At 35.3% G+C, this 18,180-nt stretch overlaps 1 long non-coding RNA gene across 1 annotated transcript in view; it reads left to right on the forward strand.

Annotated features, from left to right (window-relative positions):
* LOC116591221 overlaps positions 1-18,180 on the forward strand; it is a 198,026-nt gene that overhangs the window by 46,256 nt on the left and 133,590 nt on the right. The window lies entirely within an intron of this gene.

Genomic DNA, 18,180 nt, shown 5'->3' on the forward strand with positions numbered 1-18,180 from the left:
CCTCACATGGTCTTATGAGTATTAAATTTTAAATCTATGTAAAATTGCTGGTACAGTCTGGCTGTCAGTAGGTACTCAGTACACGTTGCTTTCCTGCTCTCATTTTATCAATGTTTTCTCTTAGAAAAGGATCTAGAAATGTGTCTCTCCAATATGGTAATGACAAGCATTATGAGGCAAATTGAACACTTAAAATGTGTCTGTTCTGAGTTGAGATGTGCTATAGATATTAAATACACACAAGATTTTAAAGACTATTAAAAAAAAACAAAATATCTCATTTAGTTATTTATGTTTATTACATGCTGATATATTTCAGATATGTTAGCATGCATAAGATATATTATTAAATTAATTTTACTTGTTTCTTTTTTTAATGTAGTATACAAAAGTTTTAAACAACATATATACTTGTGCCTCACATTCTATATTGAATAGTGCTGATCTAGAAATGAGAAGATTTAAGAAATTCAGGGTTCTCATAAAATTCCTAATTGGTATAAGAGAAGGAAAGGTTTTTCTGTGTTTTAGTATCTTAGAGTCCTTGTAGAAAGGAATCATATTGTATTAAAATCCTGTAAAAAACAAACTATACCAAATAGCAAACATTTTTTTTTTTTTTTTGCTTACACTTTTTTTTTTTTAATTTATTTATTTATTTATTTTTATTTTTTATTTCCAGCATAACAGTATTCATTATTTTTGCATCACACCCCGTGCTCCATGCAATCCGTGCCCTCTATAATACCCACCACCTGGTACCCCAACCTCCCACCCCCCGTCCCTTCAAAACCCTCAGATTGTTTTTCAGAGTCCATAGTCTCTCATGGTTCACCTCCCCTTCCAATTTCCCCCAACTCCCTTCTCCACTCTAAGTCCCCATGTCCTCCATGCTATTTGTTATGCTCCACAAATAAGTGAAACCATATGATAATTGACTCTCTCTGCTTGACTTATTTCACTCAGCATAATCTCTTCCAGTCCCGTCCATGTTGCTACAAAAGTTGGGTATTCATCCTTTCTGATGGAGGCATAATACTCTATCCCCAGGGGTACAGGTCTGTGAATCACCAGGTTTACACACTTCACAGCACTCACCAAAGCACATACCCTCCCCAATGTCCATAATCCCACCCCCTTCTCCCAAACCCCAAGTGGGTAGGAGAAGAATAAATGAAACAAATAGCAAACATTTTTGATTAATCTCCTTAGAGTTACAAGGTAAAAAATAGTTTTCCTGACTTGTCTACTATAATTTTAAAAATTGGAATAAAGTAAACAAAATTATGTTGTAATCCTTTTTCTGTCTGCATAATGACTGCATCAGCAACACTCAAGCACATATTCTTTTTCTTTTTTTTTAAAGATTTTATTTATTTATTTGACAGACAGACTGATCACAAGTAGGCAGAGAGGCAGGCAGAGAGAGAAGAAGGCAGAGAATGAGGAGGAAGCAGGCTCCCCGAGGAGCAGAGACCCCGATGAGGGACTTGATCCCGGGACTCTGGGATCATGACCTGAGCCGAAGGCAGACACTTTAACCCTCTGAGCCACCCAGGCGCCCCTCAAGCACAAATTCTTTACAGCAAATGGAGCCAAGTGTCTCCCTGAACTACCTAAGATTTATTGAGGTCCTGACCAGCCAGATTCCTTAACCTAGAGAAGACTTAGCCAGTTTCTCAGAAGGTACAGAGAGTGACAAGAGGAACTGCTAATAGCTAGTCTGACCAACTTCACACTATAATAAAGTATACTTTCTGAAAGGCAAGTCTGATCGTGTCTTTTCCCTTAAAATTTTCCTTTGAAATGTTTAGTAGGTTTTAAGAGAAAGTTGGAAGGCTACTTTCTTGGACAGAATTTTCTATTGTTACATTCAAAGCTGTTTTCTTTCCTTGTCTCTATAAACATATAGAACACATGGGGATAATGAGAACCCTCCTCTCTTCTGCATGTTTACTATAGGGTATGCAGTCTAGCCATACCTGGCCTAGACATACGTCTCCTGGATAATGAGAGTTCAGAAAAAAATGTTTGTTTTATTCTTTCTTTGCTTCTAAGTTTTTCTCAAAAAACACTCTTGTTCTTTGCATCTGTCCCTCTAGAGTTACTATTGTATTAGAGAAGCAGATAATAAATAAAGTATGTATTTTAAATGTATAGACTATTAGATAGTGTCAACTGCTAAGGAAAAAGAACTATTGAAGGAGAATGGGAATATACACATTATAAAGGTTTGGATTTTAGATGGAATAGCCACAGAAGACCTCATAGAGAAACTGACATTTGAGAAAAGATATGAAGGAAGGGCTATTACTCTGTGGCCTCATCCTGTGTTCTTGTAATTAGGAATACCTCTTACCAGAAGTTTAAACCCTTTTTTCATAGACTCAGTTATGCAAATATATGAAAATGCTAAACAGGGCAGAAGACTTGTGGATGAGGCCTGCCCGGGGAAGTGCCCATGACCCCTTTGAGACAAAGGGAACAAGCACTTTTACTTCTCCATGTATTTTATCTTCAAGCATGATTGTGGTCTTTGGCTCAAGATTTTTCAAAACATGGCTCTACTCTTAGGTTTAGTAGATGACTGTGAGATTAGTTTAGTAAGTAACAACCAATAGCAAGAAACAAAAAGTAGAAGAAAAAATATTTGTTGCAGTAAGGATAGGAATTATTTCAAACACATGTATACATACTCAGCTATGTGCTTGCTGGGCAATGATATAAAATGTATTTCTTAATATGCATTATGGATAAAAGACTTTGAAAAATACTATGCTGAGTCCAAGAGAACTTCTGAAATGATGTCTCCTAAAGAGGGATTAAGATGATGAACCATGAACCATGTGGGGCGCCTGGGTGTCTCAGTTAAGCATCTCCCTCAGCTCAGGTTATGATCCCAGGGTCTTGAGATCAAGTCCCATGTCCTGGGATCAAGCCCTACATCCTTGGGGCTCCCTGCTCAGAGAGGTGCTTGCTTCTCTCTCTCTCTGCCCCTCTCCCCTGTTTGTGCACATGCTCTTTCCCTCTCTCGCAAAAAAACCCAAACAACAACAACAAAACCCCAGAAACCAAAACAATGAAGAAGGAAGGTGTAATGGGCTCTAATCTTTGGGAAAAATGAGAACAGGGCTAAAGGAAGAATGTCAGTCACCTATTTACCCCTACTTGTTCAGTTAAAGATTAAAAACTGCATTTAATGGCTTGTGTTTCTTGTCCTTTGTATTTTTGATATCCCTTATGTGTGCATATGTGCACATGCACAGTTGTTTATATTTCTGTGTGTGTTTGTGGTTTATAATAGTGGCTACTGAGAAAGACTCTGAGGAGAAAGATAAGAGTCAATATAATTTTCAAAGGAAATTAGGAAAGTTGGGAAGACTGTGCTACTGTGTAGCTGACATGAACAGAATCCTGAGAGTTGGTATGGTGGTGGAAACTACCAAATGGAGAAGGCTGAGTCTGTGGGAGCTTCTGCAAAAATGGAAGGAAATGAAGAACACAGAGAACTAGTAGGGACCATGGGAAGGTTTAAGAGCTGTACTGTAGAGAGGCTCAAATAGGTCCCCAAACCCAAGTTACACTGGCATTTTCTAAGATTCAGTCTTGGCCCTGTGTTCTTTTACACTTCCTGCCTCATTAAATATATTTCTTCTGATTCTTCAGTTATTATTTTAATGCAAATAATTCTTTAATCTATATCCATTGGCATGGTTTCTTCTGAATTCCAATTTCAAATGCTTGCTGAGCAGTTTTTTGAAAATGTTTTTTATTATGTTTTCTGGCTCCTAGCCTGAGAGCTTAAACTGCTTTCAGGGCTATCGATATATATCTCAAGAGCTGGCAGGTCAAGCCCACTAGGACTATCCATGAATGAGAAAATAAAGCATCGTTTGGTTCTTCCTAAAAACATAAATAATGGAAAGTCACATTCCATCAGATTGGTTAAAAAAAAAAAAACCACAAGATAAAGACCTCTACAGATCAGGTAGTGAGCCACACTAACACACATCAAGAAGGGTTGCTGGAAATAAAAATAAATAAATTAAAAAAAAAAAAAAAAAAGAAGGGTTGCCTACAATAGAAGGAGCCATCCATTATATGCAACACAGGAGAGGAAGGGGAAGGGAAACTTAAGATTTCCTGACAAAAGAAAGGAAGGCTAGTTCCTTTAAATCAGTGGAGTGTGTGGGCATGTGTGTTTTCTCCAAAGCTGTACCAAACTATTTTTATGTATCCTATTTTACTTATAAATTGATGTCTTTTGAAGAAACATGAACTACTTTTAGATTAATACAGTGTCAAAAATGTTGAAATTTCCCTCATTTATTAGCTTTTGTTTTTCCCATTGAATTTACTGATGCTCTTCAATTCTGTGGAAGTTACATATATAGTCTTATTATCATTTTCTGTTGAATAGAGCTTGGAATTATGTCAAACTCTCATACATAGAATCTGGAGCTCCAACTGTAATTTTCTTTTGGAGCCAAGACCTGAAATCCAGTGATCCATGTGTATAACCTTGGTGCTGATCTAAGTAGTCTTTTCCTCAATATGATTGGAGATCTAATCCTGGATTACAAGGAAGATTCAGTAAGGCCATTAGGGAGCCCTTGAGCCAAAATCACCTGTCAGGGAGTCCCACTTCCAGTGACAGACTTGCTTCAGTATCTCTGCGAGGCTCAGTGGTTGATTAGGAGCAGGCCTTGGCAGATGTACCTTTAGCACAAACACACAGTTGGATTTTAGCACAGCATCAGAAGTGCTTGGTCAATTAGGCTTTCTGTAGTTAGTCTTTGAGGTACATTCTCATGGCCTCTAGCCACTACTGCTATTCTCTGTTCAATCCAGTCTTACGTAATATTTTTCTCAGATACATCTGATGAGAATGGAACCTAAAATACAATCTTGTTCTACTAAAAATGTCAATCCAGATTGTTATGTATAATGTATTTTTAGTGCAACCATTCAAACTAGTAGCAAATTATAATGGAATTGAATAATTTCTTTCACTTGTTCATGAGTATATCATCTAAGGTCATATCTAATTGATAATTTGCTTGAATTTGAATATGTGTCCAGAAATCACCTGGTAAATAAATGGGCTAAATCTGTCAACAATAAAATGAATTGAGACATGCATGATTTGTATCTAGTGAACCCGTGTTAATTCCTAATGATCATTTGTTTTCAATTGTTTATAAACCATATTTTAATAATAGTTCCTAAAACTTTCTGTGGAATTAATTTCAGACTCTCCAGTAAAGCACAGAATTCTTTGATTTTTTTCCCCATTTTTAAATTTTTTGACTTATATTTTTGTTCACGTATAATTAACACACAATGTTATATTAGTTGCAGATGTATAATATAACAATTTAACAGTTCTATACATTACTCGGTGGTTATCAGGGTAAGTGTACTCTTAATCCCCTTCACTCTTTGACCAATCCTGCCACCACCTCCCCCAAAGTAACCACAAGTTCACTATATTTGAGTCTTGTTTTTTGTTAGTTTTGTTTTTTAGATTCCTCGTCTGAGTGAAATCATATCTTTGTCATTCTCTGAGTCATTTCATTTAGCATTATACCCTCTAGATACCTCCATGTTGCAAATGGGCAAGATTTCATTCCTTTTTTTATGGCTGAGTCCTGAATTTTTAATTTAAAAAGAAATCATAACATTTTTTTCTTTCTTTAGTATTTTGGTTATCTCTTTATGATTATTCACAATGCCTCAAGAAATAGTTCAATGGTACATTTTATTTGAAAGTTACTGTTTTTAACCTGGAATATAATTTGCCTAGCAAAAAGATATAAAGTCATTTAGGGAAAGAATTGCTTTCTTATAGTCTTATATTTCTTGGGTTTCAGTTGCCTCTCACTAACATTATTTTTGCTATCTTTGACAGAGAAGATGGAAATAAAATAAAAGTTGAGTGGTATAGATTTTTCTTTGTCATGTATTATAAAAATGTTACTCTACAGCAACATGTTCATTTTCTCTGAACATAACTTCAAAATCCTACTTTCCCTGTCTTTAGAATTTTTGGCAAGCCTCACTGCATTCTTGTTATTGGCGTTTTCAAAATCACTCTTATACTTCTTAGCTACTTACATATTTGTTGTTGGTTATACCCCTTTTTCCTCTCTTTTGTATTTGTTCTTTTTTATAGGTGAGTTCAACGATCTTTTTCCTTTTCACAATCCATTGATTAGTGTGGCCATGAGATTTGAGTTATGATCATCAATTCTGTGCTCCTAGGTTCTTATGTAAAATTAGGAGACAGAGAAAGAAAGAGAAAGAGAGAGAGAAATCTTTGTCATTAAAATCTTTTATGTCAGGGTATTTCTGAATATCTCTCTTCATCCTAGTTTTTCTTCATTTAAAAATCATATTCTTTATGGAAATAACCTCATATATTTCTTGTGCCATCTTTTTTTTTTTTAAGATTTTATTTATTTATTTGACACAGAGAGAGAGGGAGAAAGGGAACACAAGCAGGAGGAGTGGGAGAAGGAGAAGCAGGCATCCTGCTGGGCAGGGAACCAGATGCAGGGCTCTATCCCAGGACCCTAGGATCACGACCTGAGCTGAAGGCATACGCATAACGACTGAGCCACTCAGACGCTCTTCTTTGGCCATCTTAAAAACAAAGTTTTTGTGGTTTTTTTTTTTGTATTTTATGTAACTTATTCCAATAATGTAGGTTTTGATTATGGTTCTAAAATTGGACTGGATTTTGTTCATTATCCTCCAGATGGCATAAAGACAATATTTTTATAATATTAATTAAATAGAAAACTACATAAAATTCCATATTGCTCAGGAAGATCTGGATTTAATGAAATGGAAGCACACCAAAGTAGATTTAGCTATATCAGGTATTATTTTCCTTATATAGGTAAGATGTCAAGGCTCAGAATATTTAGAGACTAATTAGTCCATTTGAGTGGGGTGACTGTTAAACTCTTTAGGAATTTGTTTCCTGGAAGTCAGCAGCCAGCCTTGGGAACATTTCTTAATTCTAAGCCATTTGTACATTTGTTCCTTTTTGTTTTTCTACCGTTCCAAGGTTTTTTTTTAATTACGTATGTTTCTACCAGGGTTCTTCCCATTGGAAGGTAGAGTTCTAGAGTCAGGACTGTGGTTAAATGGATGGCACTTATGTAAGTTATATAAACTTTCTAAATATTTTTCTGGACTTGGAAGATCGAATGTATTGGTAAGAGTATTAATATGTATAAAAGCACTTTAAACACACATAAGCTATTTTTTTGGATTATACAGGGAGTGTAGGCTCTATCTGCACCGAGTTGTTAGCAAACAAAAATTCTGAAAAGGATTTTTAAACTAAATATAAGTGGAAGACGAAGGTATTCACAAGTCCTAAAACTTCCATTGTCTCAGGTAGCCAAGAATCTAGTATGAGAATTTAAAGATAAAAAGGGGGGCTATGATTAAATAATTGACCTGCTAATTAGAGTAACTGATAGTTATGGAAAATGATTAACCCTGTATTTAAAAAAAAAAAAAAACCACTATAAAACATAGCTTGTCTTTTTTTTTCTTTCTCTTTCATTTCTCATCCTACTTTGATCTTTATAAATAATGGTACAATGCTTAATATTAAGTAGAGGAAAGGCCAACAAATGCCCACTGGGGATCACAGAGGAAGGATGAAAGGTATTGTATTTATATTACAGCCTAAATCACTTAAGAATCTCAAACAGCAGAGATGAATATAGTAGCTATGAAATGGCTGTACCTTTCATTAATTTTATTTTTAACAGAATAGTAGTCATTCAGTTATGTTCCATTGTCAGATAGCATTTTGGCATACCATTGTTTGGTTCAGAAGTTAAAATAATGTATTGCATATAAGTTGTGGACTAAGTGAAAATTATTATTCAACACATACTGAACACACTTAATATAATGTGTAGTGCTATTGACAGGATCATAAAAATGACTTATCTACAGTTCAACAAAATTTCATATGAGACAACACACCCTTCTGCATTATGGATAGACAAAAAAGTAAAACCCTAAACGTGTTAAAATCTACTTAGATTTTTTTTAAAGCTCATTAATGTACTTTTAAACTAGTGTTGTATAAGAGTTAAAATTCAGCATTAAAGAAAGTGCTCTGTTGTAAGTTTTATCCTTGTGAAGTTCATTAAATCTCCTTAATGCATCTGTTAAAAGTCCTCTACATCAGGCAGAAATTAGTATAAGGAGTTTTAAATCATGTTCATCCTCTTAAAATGCTTTAAAATATGCTTATGTACAGTTACTAAGCACAATCAAGTATTTTTATTATAATAAGTAATTTGAAAAACTCCCATTATAAATCATCAAAAAACATTCTCACTGAAAACAGAACTTAAAGTGTAAGCTTTAAAATGTACATGAGCTTTAAAATGTACATTTATTTTTCAAATTCTTAGTTCTATATTCTGATCTAGGTTTTTAATCAGGTCTGTTTCAGTAGATCAGAATTACCTTAGCCCTGACCAAGGTTATGCAGTTTAACAGAGGACAGCATTTTATACTCAGCATATTTTATAAGGTGGAATGAAAACATGTTTGTAGATTAATGATGTCGTATTCTTTATGATTAAATTTTCAAATAAAGAGTTGCAGCATCAAGTAGTGGAAATAACACTGGGGCTGGACATAGAAGAACTGAATCAGAGCTCATTAAGGGGGTTGAGTAACCTTGGGAAATCACTTGTTCTCTGTGAGGCTGTTTTTCTTCTCAGTCTCAGGAGGGTAAAATCCAACTCATAGTGTTACTGAGAGCTGACTTTGTGAAACCCCACAGTTAAGTGTCATTTCCTACTTGTCAATAAATATTTTTTTTATTTTTATAAGAAACAGGGAAATGTCATACTCTAGTAATTTATAGTCAATGCCTTGATTATCACATAACTTTAATGTTTAGCTACACATATTAAGAGGTCTAATTTGCTCATTAAATGACCATATGAATTTAGTTTTGGAAGGACTACTGCATTTATTTGGCAGAATGATCCTGATTTTATTGTTTGACTTGGTGAGAAAAAGAGTGCATGGCTACTTTATATATACACAGCTAGGTTTAGTACATAAAACTATACAGGTTTATAGAACCTCTAAAATTTAGATGTTTATTGTTTCCGCTAAGAAAAAAATGTTAACCTGGATTGTTTTCTTTCTAGCAAATCTAGGGCAATTCAGCAACTCTATGAGTGTAGACATCTGCCTTTGGGGCTGTTTTGGGAACTGGTAGAAATCACATGGAAAAACCTACCTTGTAAATGACCTCTAGGTTTCATTTCCCCAGCCCCTGGAGAAGGACTGTATTTGAGAAGCAGTGTATTTAAGCTCGAGGAGATTAGGGTGTGAGTATGACCCAAGACATTGTTGGTTGCTGCTTGATGAGGTGACTTATTTGTGGAGTGGTAACTAATAACTGTGTTGGAAGCTAGGGGTTCTCAGCCTGAGGCACTGTGCTATAATGGTAGACACATGTGTGGCAAGATTAATGGGAAACTAGGCTTTACAGAGTATTGAAGTGTTAAAGAGGGAATTTAAGAGACCTTGTCCATCTGGATTGACCTTCAGATTGAAACTAGATAGAGCCAAGTGCCTACATTCTGTTTGCCTTGGAGTTCTCCTTGGTCACATGGAAATAGGATTTTTTTATTTGTTGCTGATGTGAATCAACTCTTCAACATGAAATGTTAACAAAAACATCTAGCCTAGGGTTTGAAAATGTATTCCACAAAAAAAGTCTTGAAAATACTTAATGCTTCAAATAATTTTCCCTAGTCTCTGAGATATCTTGTACTTACAGTGTCTTTTTGTTGAAATATTTTATAAAATATTAGTTTCCACTTTTACTTTTCTGCTCCCAGGACAACTGTTCCTCTGAACCACAACTGTTCCTTTATTTTATTTTTTTCTGGTTCTGAAATAACCCATCCTGCAGCCATAAACAACTTGTCTTGATGGCTAGCCAAGACTCTGTCCTGCCACAAACCTCCTCCTACTTTTTCATTTCTTACCCCAAGGTAGCAATAAACATGAATCCTGACCCACCAGTGGAGCCCAGAACTAAGAAGAGATACACTGCAGCTAAACAGGTAGGAATAAAAACAGTGCCTCACTCTGATAATATTAAATGTGCTGGGAAGACAGCCTCCAAGAGAAAGGATAAATAATCTACATAATGAAGAATTAGTTAGCAGTGTTATGTAAATATTGTAGCAGCATCAATGAGGAGGTAAGCAGAAGTATTTTAAGACACTATATTATACAATACACTGTGCACTGTTTCCTGGTGATAAGGTTTTTTAAAGCATCTTTATAAGCTCTTCTTCTCTGTTGTGACAGGATTATTTTTGCACCTTTGGAAAGCAACTGAAAAAGGAAGCTTGGAAAAAAATCCTGCCTAACAAAGCAGCCAAACTCAAATAGCTTAAACTATAAGAAAAAACTGATTTAAGATATAAGAATAGATAAGATATAAGATTAAAACAGGATAAAAATGATATCCTCGTTTTTTCAATGCTGTGTATTCTTGTTGTGTAGTGAAAAGTTAAAATGCTAAAGGATTAAATTGTTTTTGATTATTATGCCCCTGATTTTAAATAGTCACTGAAACAGATATTTTATATAATAACATCCAGAAACAATAACACATATAAGGATAAAGATAGGTGAATGGAAAATGTAATGTACAAATTATCCAAAAGGAAATCATGTTAGTTTAAAGAAATGTTTTAGCCACTGGCATTGATAAATTGGCTCCCCACTATTTTTCAGAAAAATTTGGCATACATTTTCTCCTTGCTACACCCCCTGAAAACCAGAGTTTTAGAATGATAAAATATTTAAATCTTTTAGAACTATCTAAAGTTTGGGTATTTTTTTCAGAGAACGTTGACTCTTGTGTGCACTAATCACTGAAATTCACAAATTCTAAATCTAATTGTTGATACTGATTTAAGGAATGTTAAATGTTTCAACTTAGTGAAATGCTAAAAAGGTAGATAACAGAAAAAAAAGAAATAGAAATGTTTCAGATAATAAAAGAATTGAATAATTTCAAAAGAATTGAATAATTAGTCAACCCCTCAATAAAACAACTTTTGATTGTCTAGCAGTATTAGTATCATTTTTAGGCTCTCCACAGAGAATGTTTAATTGAAGGATGCCTTTCTCCCTATGTTCTTCCTATTGCCATTAGTTGTTGTATACTCAAGAAAGGCAAACATTTTAATATAGTTATATTTCAATCAGGATTGAAATATGTATATTTCAGCCAATGAAATCAGGATCAAAAGGAGAGTAAATATAGAAATGCAGGCACAGGCTAGAATGTAGGAATTGCATCCAGGTAACCAAAGAAGTTGAAGTGAAAACAGAATGCATTTAACAGTGGCAATCAGGTATCCAGAAATGAGTCAAACCGCTGGGGGCCTAGGATAGCAAGGTCAAGGTAAGGGACTTACAGAAAAAATATTCTTTCCCCATACTGGAAAAATCCTTCTTCAGATGTTATTTATGATCCCAGACCCAAGAGATGTTGAATTCAATTCAGTTTTTGAATAACTGGGATGTGTAAATTCAGTCTCTCTCTGTGGGCTCCTAGTTGATTGCAGTTGGTATTCTCTCTTATTTCATTGTTACCAAAAGCACTGTAAAAGAACGTAAATAATGAGAGGCATTATCCTTTTAAAATCTCCTATCTTCCTCCACTGCCAAACTCTTTACCAAACCTCATTATCGTATACATACATGAATAGTTAATGCACTGCAAGAAAGTCAGGGTGGAAAGATATTGGAGGGTATTTGTGAGCTGTGTTAGTGGTGACATTGTTGGAACTTGAGATGCCACTGAGCTATCTGAGTTTATACTTTTACTGAGGTTGGATATGGAAATGCTACTGGGAACAAACTTATACTTTGTTTTCCTAAGTTATGAATTAGTATTTTGGAGACATTTATGAGGAGCAGTATTCTTCAGATCTTTGGGAAATCATTGAATTTAAGGTTAATTTTACTTTACATCTTCTCTTGTCATGTTCAGTCAGATCTTATTGAACAGAGCAGACGCTATCGGAAGCCTATTGCAATCAACATTTCTATGAAAGAAAAACTCTAGGGAACTCGGTCTGAAAATAGCTATTTTAAAGAAGATGAGGGTTTTGTTAATGAGTAAATATTTACTATAATGTTGAGTTCTGGACTGTCAAGACAAGGCAAGGAATGTTAATTAATTTGGGGAAAAAAAAAATTGGGCAAATTTCCATACCTCCAGGATATCCAATTGTGGAAAATAAAATTTTATAAACCTGAATTATCCATGGAATGTATGGTAATTATTTAATATTTCACTTTGGTTTCATCTCAGAAGTAAGGTTAAAATAACTTTATTTATGTGGAGAATATTTTTAATGCAAATATGTTACTACTTTGCAATCTAATCCATAGTCACTTGTCATGTAAATAATCATTCAGAGCTCTACAGACTGATTATAGCCTTAAAGTGAAAAAATTTTTTTAAATAATCTAAACAGACCAGTGCAAAAAGGAGGTCATCTTGGGGCGCCTGGGTGGCTAAAGCCTCTGCTTTCCGCTCAGGTCATGATCCCAGGGCCCCACATCAGGCTCTCTGCTCAGCAGGGAGCCTGCTTCCTCCTTTCTCTCTCTGCCTGCCTCTCTGCCTACTTGTGATCTCTATCTGTCAAATAAATAAAATCGTTAAAGAAATTTAAAAAAAAAAAAAGGAGTTCATCTTGACAGGAGGGTATAGTTAATAATAAAGGACAAGGTTAGCCACATTTTGTTTTTACAAAAATGCTTTAAAAAAAAAAAGATTTTATTTATTTGAGAGAGTGAGAGAGAGAGACAGAGGACAAGGGGGATTGGCAGAGGGAGAAGCAGGCTCTCTGCTGAGCAGGGAGCCCCATGCAGGGCTTGATTCCAGTACTCTGGATCATGACCTGAGCCAAAGGCAGTGGGTTAACCGACTGAGTCACTCAGGCACCCCTCAAGAAAAAGCTTTCTGAAGTACTTGATGTCATCTGATTGGCTAATTTACTGGACATCTTTATTATCAGGTTTTAGATTATCTTAAGAAATACTTATGTCTGGATTTCCCAATAAAAATACAATTTTCATCCTAAATAAAAGTATTGTTAAAACAGCTTCTTAAATGTATAATAAAAAATCAATCAAATTAAATATATTAATCAAGCTGTTGTCTTCTTAATTTCCCTCCACACCCTTTTTTTCCATTTCTGCCCTCTTCATTTTGGGGCATTTTCCTTTCTATGCCAAGTGAAATTAATAACTTTGGCCTAGAGATGGGCACATGATGCAAGCAAGTCAGTCAGATTACTTCATTGGAATTTTACATAGTGGCTTTGAGAAATAAATATTCTGTCCCTCCTCTGATGTGGCTAACACAGGATTTGTGAGCATGGAGTGGGAGTGGGAAGGAGAAAGAATGCATTAAGACTGGGGACACAGGAAGAAGGAAGAAGAAACCTAATCCTAACCTAATCCGGTTTATCCCATTCTTCCCAGGAAACAGGATAAATTTCCCAACTCCTTTTATTTTCCTTAAGCTAATTTGAGTTATGGTGGTACCATGGTATAATGGTGAGCACTCTGGATTTTGAATCCAGACTAGTTTGAGTTGGGATTCTGTCATTTGAAATTGAAAATGTCCCAACTAATGTGCTGTTCAAGTAGATTTTTTTTCCTGGTATGAAGTATGCCTGTTTTACTAACTTTCCAAGTTTTTGGCATTTAATTTAGAAACTCTGAAGTGAACAGGTTGGCTTAATTTTAAGATTTGTTCTTTTCAGAAATTAATTTAAGCAGATAATGGTGTTGATAATATCCCAGATTTACCTCCTTTGTTATGGAATTTTTGGAATTGAACTAATCAAAATACATAAAACCAATGAATTTCACTCACATACTTTCTGTGGTCTCCTCAATTCATTTAAGGATTTGTTTTAATGTTGAACTTTGCAAGGAATAAAAGTCAAATATGTTTAGGATTCTAAATATCATGTTATTTAAAAAAACTACCCTAAAACACCCTAAATTGTCTACCGTGTGTTGCTTTTCATTTAAATGCATTTCTATGCTTCTAGCAAATTAAAACATATATATTTGGAACTCAAGTACATTTTTAAAAATGGATTTTATGTTTAGAGCAGTGTTAGTTTCACAGCAAAATTAAGCAGAAGTTACAGAGATTTCCCATATATTCTTTGCCTCCACATATGCCCAACTTCCCCTACTATCAAAATTGTGCTCCAGGGTGCCTGGGTGGCTCAGTGGGTTAGGCCGCTGCCTTTGGCTCGGGGTCATGATCTCAGGATCCTGGGATCACGTCCCGCATCGGGCTCTCTGCTCAGCGGGGAGCCTGCTTCCCTCTCTCTCTGTGCCTGCCTCTCTGTCTGCTTGTGATCTCTCTCTGTCAAATAAATAAATAAAATCTTTAAAAAAAAAAATTGTGCTCCAGTATGGTACGTTTATTACAATTGAAGAACCTACAGTGACATAGCTATCACCCAAAGCCCATTCTTTACAGTAGGGTTAACTCTTGGTGTTGCACATTCTGTTGGTTGGACAAATGCATAATGACATCTGTTCTCCACTATAGTATGATTGAAGTAGTTTCCTTGCTCTAAAAATCCTTTGTGCTCCATCTATCTAACCCTACCTTCCCCCAGTCCTTGGCACCTACTGAGCTCTTTTATTGGCTCTGTAGTTTTGTCTTTTCCAGAATATGATCTAGTTGGTTATATTATACAATATATTGGCTATGTCATGTAAATACAGTGAAAGACTATGTCATACAGTATATAGCCTTTTCAGTTGGCTTCTTTCACTTAGTAATACATATTCAAGTTTCCTTTATGTTTTTTCATAGCTTGACAGCCCACTTCTTTTTAGTATTGAATAATATTCCATTGTTTCGATATACCACAGTTTATTTATCCATTCACCTACTAAAAGGCATCTTGATTGTTTCCAGGTCTTGACAATTAAGAATAAGGCTGCTCTAAAACATTTGTGTGTACATTTTTGTGTGGACACAAATTTTCAACTCTTTTTAGGACACACCAAGGAGCATAATTGCCAATCATATGGTAGGAGGGTGTTTAGTTTTGTAAGAAACTGCTGATTTGTCTTTCAAAGATATACAATGTCTATACCATTCTGCATTCCTGCCAGCAGTAAAGGAGAATTCTTGTTACTCCACACCTTGCCAACACTTGGTGTTGTGTTTTAGATTTTGCCCATTCTAACAGGTGTGTAATATCTCATTGTTATTTTAATTTGCAATTTCCTAATGACATATGATGTTCAGCATCATTTCATATGCTTATTTTCCATCTGTGTATCTTTTTTGGTGAAGTGTCTGTTCAGATCCTTTGCCTATTTTTTTAATTGCCTATTTTTAAATTATAATGTCTCGTTATTTTAATTTGCAATTTGCTAATGACATTACGTTAAGCTCCTTTCCTTTGCTTTTACCATCTGTCTATCTTTTTTGGTGAAGTGTCTGTTCACATCTTTTGCCTATTTTTTAATTGGGTTGCTCATTTTCTTACTGTTGAATTCAAGTACTTATTAGAAGTAAAATAATTTATTCTTAGAATGTGTTATTTCTAAAATAGAACTATAAAAATGCAATATATTCTAATCAGAACATTGTTAGTAGAAATGTGTGTGTGCATACACACACACGTACACACGTACACACACACACACACACCTTGAGAATATTCTTTTTCTCCTAAGGGTTTTATATGAATTTGTCCTTTTAAACAATAATCACACTAATAACAATCACTCATTTAGGTACTTTGCTGTTTTCAAGTCAGGTCTACATAGGGTACCATGAAATTAAATGATATAGCTTGCTTTTATCAGCAGTTATTCATCTCATTTTTTAAAATAAAGAAGCAGAGAAGAGGGAGAGACTATGTGAGGAATATGGGGGATATGTGAGTTTACGGTAGTGCTGTGAGTAGGCTTTGTTCACTGACTGTGTAATAGCAAATTTGAAGATCAACAAAACATTACTCATTGCTTATTAAAAACGTGTAATTTTATTTTCCACATGGAGAATATTTTGTCTTAGTTTTGCACGTGAGGCCTATGATTGTACACAATGGCATCTACCCAGGTATGCCAGTCATTTAATCAGTTCTTTCTTAGTTCATCTGAAAAATCAGCTTTTTCACAAACATCATTTGTAACAATCTTCAAATTTCTCTAGTGGATTATGTGTATTGACTTCTAGGCCAATATCACATCATTTTAACTATTATAACCTCAAATGCATGTTAAAAATGGTATGAGTCCATATCATATAGAAATATGGCATCAATGTCCTGTAGAATAAAGAAGTAACTTTCAAATCCTTCTGGTATTTGCTTGCATACAAAATAGTGTTTGTTTATTTGTTTCTTTCTTATTAACATATAATGTATTGTTTCAGGAGTACAGGTCTGTGATTTATCAGTCTTACATAGTTCACAGTACTCACTGTAGTATATGCCTTCCCCAGTGTCTTGTCACCTAGCCATACCATCCCTCCCAATCCCCTCCACTCCAGCAATCCTCTGTTTATTTCCTGAGATTAAGAGTTTCTTATGGTTTGTCTCCCTCTCTGGTTTTGTCTTGTTTCATTTTTTCCTCTCTTCTCCTATGATCCTCTGCCTTATTTCTCAAGTTCCACATATCAGTGAGATCTTACAATAATTGTCTTCCTCTTATTAATTGATTTCAGTTAACATAATACCCTATAGTTCCATCCATGTCGTTGCAGATGGCAAGCTTTCATTTATTTTGATGGCTGCATAATATTCTGATGGCTGCATAATATTCCTATGTGTGTATACACACACACTCACACATATGTACCATATCTTCTTTATCCATTCATTTGTCCATGGACATCTAGGCTCTTTCCATGGTTTGGCTATTGTGGGCATTGCTCCTGTAAACACGGGTGCACATGCCCCTTCGGATCACTACATTTGTGTCCTTGGGGTAAATACCTAGTAGCGCAATTGGTAGGTAGCTCTATTTTCAACTTTTTGAGGAACTTCCATCTGTTTTCCAGAGTGGCTGCACCACCTTGCATTTCCACCAACAGTGTAGGAGGGTTCCCATTTCTCCACATCCTTGCCAACATCTGTCATTTCCTGACTTGTTAATTTTAGCCATTCTGACCAGTGTGAGGGCCATCTCATTGTGGTTTTGATTTGTATTTCCCTGATGCTGAGTGATGTGGAGCACTTTTTCATGTGTCTGTTGGCCATTTGGATGGCTTCTTTGGAGAAATGTCTGTTCCTGTCTTTTGCCTATTTCTTGATTGGATTATTTGTTCTTTGGGTGCTGAGTTTGGTAAGTTGTTCATAGATTTTACATAGTAGCCCTTTATCTGATAGGTCATTTGCAAATATCTTCTCCCATTGTGTCAGTTGTCTTTTGGTTTTGTTGACAGTTTTCTTTGTTGGGCAAAATCTTTTGATTTTGATGAAGTCCCAGTACTTCATTTTTCCTGCTGTTATCCTTGCCTTTGGTGATATATCTAGGAAGAAGTTGCTGTGGCTGAGGTCAAAGTGGTTGCTGCCTGTGTTCTTGTCAAGGATTTTGATGGGTTCCTATCTCACATTTAGGTCATCCATTTTTGAGCCTATTTTTGTGTGTGGTGTAAGGAAATGGTCCAGTTTCATTCTTTTGCATGTGGTTGTCCAATTTTCCTAGCACCATTTATTAAAGAGACTGTCTTTTTTCCACTGGGCATTCTTTTCCTAATCCAAAGATTAGTTGAACATAAAGTTGAGTGTCCATTTCTGGGCTCTCTATTCTGTTCCACTGATCTGTGTATCTGCTTTTGTGCCAGTACCATACTGTCTTGATGATTACAGCTTTTAATAGAGCTTGAAGTCCAGGACTGTGATTGCCACAAGCTTTGTTTTTCTTTTTCAACCTTCCTTTGGCTATTCAGGGTCTTTACTGGTTCCATACAAATTTTAGGATTATTTGTTTCATTTTTGTGAAAAAAGTTGATGGTATTTTGGTAGGGATTGCAATAAATGCATAGATTGCTCTAGGTAGCATAGACATTTTCACAGTATTTGTTCTTCC

Source organism: Mustela erminea, chromosome 5 (assembly GCF_009829155.1).
Source record: "Mustela erminea isolate mMusErm1 chromosome 5, mMusErm1.Pri, whole genome shotgun sequence".
NCBI classification, from domain to species: Eukaryota; Metazoa; Chordata; class Mammalia; order Carnivora; family Mustelidae; genus Mustela; species Mustela erminea.